This window comes from Berghia stephanieae, chromosome 11 (assembly GCF_034508935.2).
Source record: "Berghia stephanieae isolate SIO BIC M18660-M18661 chromosome 11, UCSD_Bste_1.3, whole genome shotgun sequence".
NCBI classification, from domain to species: Eukaryota; Metazoa; Mollusca; class Gastropoda; order Nudibranchia; family Aeolidiidae; genus Berghia; species Berghia stephanieae.
The window spans coordinates 1,522,629-1,530,128 of NC_088370.1; the positions used below are offsets into that span (position 1 = coordinate 1,522,629).

The following is a 7,500-nucleotide window of genomic DNA, read 5'->3' on the forward strand; positions in this document are numbered from 1 at the left end:
TCACGATTTGATTTCTTTTGTGGCCAAAGACCTTCCGATCCGAAAGCGAGTGTCACACCACAAGACCACATAACCGCACAGAACCGTGGCCTTCGTAAAGTTATGGCCTGACACTGACCAACAAATGACGTCAAAATGCCAGTCTTGTGCCACAAAAGAAAACAAATCGTGAGTTGTATTCAATAGTTCAACCAATGAAATAACTTTTCCATGAGCTCTACTAACGACAACTCACTAGGCGGTGCAAAAACCAAATAATGACGTCAAAATGCCAGTCTTTTTGGATTTCAGTGTCAGGCTATAACATAAAATAATAAACGATGGCTACAGTATCAGGCTATAACATAAGGATGGCTACAGTATCAGGCTATAACATAACGATGGCTACAGTATCAGGCTATAAGATAATGATGGCTACGGTATCAGGCTATAACATAACGATAGCTACAGTATCAGGCTAAAACATAACGATGGCTACAGTATCAGGCTATAACATAACGATGGCTACAGTATCAGGCTATAACATAACGATGGCTACAGTATCAGGCTATAAGATAACGATGTCTACAGTATCAGGCTATAACATAACGATGGCTACAGTATCAGGCTATAACATAACGATGGCTACAGTATCAGGCTATAACATAACGATGGCTACAGTATCAGGCTATAACATAACGATGGCTACAGTATCAGGCTATAAGATAACGAGGGCTACAGTATCAGGCTATAAGATAACGATGGCTACAGTATGAGGCTATAACATAACGATGGCTACAGTATCAGGCTATAACATAACGATGGCTACAGTGTCAGGCTATAACATAACGATGGCTACAGTATCAGGCTATAACATAACGATGGCTACAGTATCAGGCTATAACATAAACTAATAAACGATGGCTACAGTATCAGGCTATAAGATAACGATGGCTACAGTATCAGGCTATAAGATAACGATGGCTACAGTATCAGGCTATAACATAAACTAATAAACGATGGCTACAGTATCAGGCTATAACATAACGATGGCTACAGTATCAGGCTATAAGATAACGATGGCTACAGTATCAGGCTATAACATAACGATGGCTACAGTATCAGGCTAAAAGATAACGATGGCTACAGTATCAGGCTAAATAATAATAACAGCTCATATCAGCTATAATAACGATGGCTACAGTATCAGGCTATAACATAACGATGGCTACAGTTCAGGCTATAACATAACGATGGCTACAGTATCAGGCTATAACATAACGATGGCTACAGTATCAGGCTATAACATAACGATGGCTACAGTATCAGGCTATAACATAAAACTAATTAAAACGATGGCTACAGTATCAGGCTATAACATAACGATGGCTACAGTATCAGCTATACAAAATAAACGATGGCTACAGTATCAGGCTATAACATAACGATGGCTACAGTATCAGGCTATAACATAACGATGCTACATATCAGCTATAACATACGATGGCTACAGTATCAGGCTATAACATAACGATGGCTACAGTATCAGACTATAACATAACGATGGCTACATTATCAGGCTATAACATAACGATGGCTACAGTATCAGGCTATAACATAACGATGGCTACAGTATCAGACTATAACATAACGATGGCTACAGTATCAGGCTATAACATAACGATGGCTACAGTATCAGGCTATAACATAAACTAATAAACCATGGCTACAGTATCAGGCTATAACATAACGATGGCTACAGTATCAGGCTATAACATAAAGATGGCTACAGTATCAGGCTATAACATAACGAATGGCTACAGTATCAGGCTATAAATAACGATGGCTACATCAGTATAAATAACGATGGCGCATATAACATAAACTAATAAACCATGGCTACAGTATCAGGCTATAACATAACGATGGCTACAGTATCAGGCTATAACATAAAGATGGCTACAGTATCCGGCTATAAGATAACGATGGCTACAGTATCAGCTATAACATAAACTAATTAAAACGATGGCTACAGTATCAGGCTATAACATAACGATGGCTACAGTATCAGGCTATAACATAACGATGGCTACAGTATCAGTCTATAACATAACGATGCTACAGTATCAGGCTATAACATAACGATGGCTACAGTATCAGGCTATAACATAACGATGGCTACAGTTTCAGGCTATAACATAACGATGACTACAGTATCAGGCTATAACATAACGATGGCTACAGTATCAGGCTATAACATAACGATGGCTACAGTATCAGGCTATAACATAACGATGACTACAGTATCAGGCTATAACATAACGATGGCTACAGTATCAGGCTATAACATAACGATGTCTACAGTATCAGGCTATAACATAACGATGGCTACGTTATCAGGCTATAACATAACGATGGCTACAGTATCAGGCTATAACATAACGATGGCTACAGTATCAGGCTATAACATAACGATGGCTACAGTATCAGTCTATAACATAACGATGGCTACAGTATCAGGCTATAACATAACGATGACTACAGTATCAGGCTATAACATAACGATGGCTACAGTATCAGGCTATAACATAACGATGGCTACAGTATCAGGCTATAACATAACGATGGCTACAGTATCAGGCTATAAGATAACGATGGCTACATTATCAGGCTATAAGATACGATGCTACAGTATCAGGCTATAACATAACGATGGCTACAGTATCAGGCTATAACATAACGAGGCTACAGTATCAGGCTATAACATAACGATGGCTACGGTATCAGGCTATAACATAACGATGGCTACAGTATCAGGCTATAAGATAACGATGGCTACAGTATCAGGCTATAACATAACGATGGCTACAGTATCAGGCTATAACATAACGTGGCTACAGTATCAGGCTATAACATAACGATGACCACAGTATCAGGCTATAACATAACGATGGCTACGTATCAGGCTATAAATAACGATGGCTACAGTATCAGGCTATAACATAACGATGGACTACAGTGTCAGGCTATAACATAACGATGACTACAGTATCAGGCTATAACATAACGATGGCTACAGTATCAGGCTATAAGATAACAATGGCTACAGTATCAGGCTATAACATAATGATGGCTACAGTATCAGGCTATAACATAACGATGGCTACAGTGTCAGGCTATAACATAACGATGGCTACAGTATCAGGCTATAACATAATGATGCTACAGTATCAGGCTATAAAACAGTAAATACTAATATAACGATGGCTACAGTATCAGGCTATAACATAATGATGGCTACAGTATCAGGCTTATACAACTATAAACGATGGCTACAGTATCAGGCTATAACATAACGATGGCTACAGTATCAGGCTATAACATAACGATGGCTACAATATCAGGCTATAAATAACGATGGCTACATATCAGGCTATAACATAACGATGGCTACAGTATCAGGCTATAACATAAACTAAATAAACATTGGCTACAGTATCAGGCTATAACATAACGATGGCTACAGTATCAGGCTATAACATAACGATGGCTACATTATCAGGCTATAACATAACGATGGCTACAGTATCAGGCTATAACATAAACTAATAACATTGGCTACAGTATAGGCTATAACATAACGATGGCTACGGTATCAGGCTATAACATAACGATGGCTACAGTATCAGGCTATAACATAACGATGTCTACAGTATCAGGCTATAACATAACGATGGCTACAGTATCAGGCTATAACATAACGATGGCTACAGTATCAGGCTATAAGATAACGATGGCTACAGTATCAGGCTATAACATAACGATGGCTACAGTATCAGGCTATAACATAACGATGGCTACAGTATCAGGCTATAAGATAACGATGACTACAGTATCAGGCTATAACCTAACGATGGCTACAGTATCAGGCTATAACATAACGATGGCTACAGTATCAGGCTATAAGATAACGATGGCTACAGTATCAGGCTATAACATAACGATGGCTACAGTATCAGGCTATAATATAACGATGGCTACAGTATCAGGCTATAAGATAACGATGGCTACAGTATCAGCCTATAAGATAACGATGGCTACATTATCAGGCTATAACATAACGATGGCTACAGTATCAGGCTATAACATAAACTAATAAACTTTGGCTACAGTATCAGGCTATAACATAACGATGGCTACAGTATCAGGCTATAACATAACGATGGCTACATTATCAGGCTATAACATAACGATGGCTACAGTATCAGGCTATAACATAAACTAATAAACTTTGGCTACAGTATCAGGCTAAAACATAACGATGGCTACGGTATCAGGCTATAACATAACGATGGCTACAGTATCAGGCTATAAATTAACGATGTCTACAGTATCAGGCTATAACATAACGATGGCTACAGTATCAGGCTATAACATAACGATGGCTACAGTATCAGGCTATAAGATAACGATGACTACAGTATCAGGCTATAACCTAACGATGGTACAGTATCAGGCTATAACATAACGATGGCTACAGTATCAGGCTATAAGATAACTGATGGCTACAGTATCAGGCTATAACATAACGATGGCTACAGTATCAGGCTATAACATAACGATGGCTACAGTATCAGGCTATAAGATAACGATGGCTACAGTATCAGCCTATAACATAAACTAATAAACGATGGCTACAGTATCAGGCTATAAGATAACGATGGCTACAGTATCAGGCTATAACATAACGATGGCTACAGTATCAGGCTATAAGATAACGATGGCTACAGTATCAGGCTATAACATAACGATGGCTACAGTATCAGGCTATAAATAACGATGGCTACAGTATCAGGCTATAAGATAACGATGACTACAGTATCAGGCGATAACCTAACGATGGCTACAGTATCAGGCTATAACATAACGATGGCTACAGTATCAGGCTATAAGATAACGATGGCTACAATATCAGGCTATAACATAACGATGGCTACAGTATCAGGCTATAACATAACGATGGCTACAGTATCAGGCTATAAGATAACGATGGCTACAGTATCAGCCTATAACATAAACTAATAAACGATGGCTACAGTATCAGGCTATAACATAACGATGGCTACAGTATCAGGCTATAACATAACGATGGCTACAGTATCAGGCTATAACATAACGATGGCTACAGTATCAGGCTATAACATAACGATGGCTACAGTATCAGGCTATAACATAACGATTGCTACAGTTTCAGGCTATAACATAACGATGGCTACAGTATCAGGCTATAACATAACGATTGCTACAGTATCAGGCTATAACATAACGATGACTACAGTATCAGGCTATAACATAACGATGACTACAGTATCAGGCTATAACATAACGATGGCTACAGTTTCAGGCTATAACATAACGATGGCTAAAGTATCAGGCTATAACATAACGATGGCTACAGTATCAGGCTATAACATAACGATGGCTACAGTATCAGGCTATAACATAACGATGGCTACAGTGTCAGGCTATAACATAACGATGGCTACAGTATCAGGCTATAACATAACGATGACTACAGTATCAGGCTATAACATAACGATGACTACAGTATCAGGCTATAACATAACGATGGCTACAGTATCAGGCTATAATATAACGACGGCTACAGTATCAGGCTATAACATAACGATGGCTACAGTATCAGGCTATAAGATAACGATGGCTACATTATCAGGCTGTAAGATAGCGATGTCTACAGTATCAGGCTATAACATAACGATGGCTACAGTATCAGGCTATAACATAACGACGGCTACAGTATCAGGCTATAACATAACGATGGCTACGGTATCAGGCTATAACATAACGATGGCTACACTATCAGGCTATAAGATAACGATGGCTACAGTATCAGGCTATAACATAACGATGGCTACAGTATCAGGCCATAAGATAACGGTGGCTACAGTATCAGGCTATAACATAACGATGACTACAGTATCAGGCTATAACATAACGATGACCACAGTATCAGGCTATAACATAACGATGGCTACGGTATCAGGCTATAAGATAACGATGGCTACAGTATCAGGCTATAACATAACGATGACTACAGTATCAGGCTATAACATAACGATGACTACAGTATCAGGCTATAACATAACGATGGCTACAGTATCAGGCTATAAGATAACACTGGCTACAGTATTAGGCTATAACATAATGATGGCTACAGTATCAGGCTATAACATAACGATGGCTACAGTATCAGGCTATAACATAACGATGGCTACAGTATCAGGCTATAACATAATGATGGCTACAGTATCAGGCTATAACATAAACTAATAAACGATGGCTACAGTATCAGGCTATAACATAACGATGGCTACAGTATCAGGCTATAACATAACGATGGCTACAGTATCAGGCTATAACATAACGATGGCTACAGTATCAGGCTATAACATAACGATGGCTACAGTATCAGGCTATAAGATAACGATGGCTACATTATCAGGCTATAACATAACGATGGCTACAGTATCAGGCTATAACATAAACTAATAAACTTTGGCTACAGTATCAGGCTATACCATAACGATGGCTACGGTATCAGGCTATAACATAACGATGGCTACAGTATCAGGCTATAACATAACGATGGCTACATTATCAGGCTATAACATAACGATGGCTACAGTATCAGGCTATAACATAAACTAATAAACTTTGGCTACAGTATCAGGCTATAACATAACGATGGCTACGGTATCAGGCTATAACATAACGATGGCTACAGTATCAGGCTATAACATAACGATGTCTACAGTATCAGGCTATAACATAACGATGGCTACAGTATCAGGCTATAAGATAACGATGGCTACAGTATCAGGCTATAAGATAACGATGGCTGCAGTATCAGGCTATAACATAACGATGGCTACAGTATCAGGCTATAACATAACGATGGCTACAGTATCAGGCTATAAGATAACGATGACTACAGTATCAGGCTATAACCTAACGATGGCTACAGTATCAGGCTATAACATAACGATGGCTACAGTATCAGGCTATAACATAACGATGACTACAGTATCAGGCTATAACATAACGATGACTACAGTATCAGGCTATAACATAACGATGGCTACAGTATCAGGCTATAACATAACGATGGCTACAGTATCAGGCTATAACATAACGATGGCTACAGTATCAGGCTATAAGATAACGATGGCTACATTATCAGGCTATAAGATAGCGATGTCTACAGTATCAGGCTATAACATAACGATGGCTACAGTATCAGGCTATAACATAACGACGGCTACAGTATCAGGCTATAACATAACGATGGCTAGGGTATCAGGCTATAACATAACGATGGCTACAGTATCAGGCTATAAGATAACGATGGCTACAGTATCAGGCTATAACATAACGATGGCTACAGTATCAGGCTATAAGATAACGGTGGCTACAGTATCAGGCTATAACATAACGATGACT

General features: G+C 38.8%; 1 protein-coding gene across 2 annotated transcripts in view; it reads right to left on the reverse strand.

Annotated features, from left to right (window-relative positions):
- LOC144957197 (cadherin-5-like) overlaps window positions 1-7,500 on the reverse strand; it is a 71,688-nt gene that overhangs the window by 43,754 nt on the left and 20,434 nt on the right. The gene's annotated exons all lie outside the window — the stretch shown is intronic.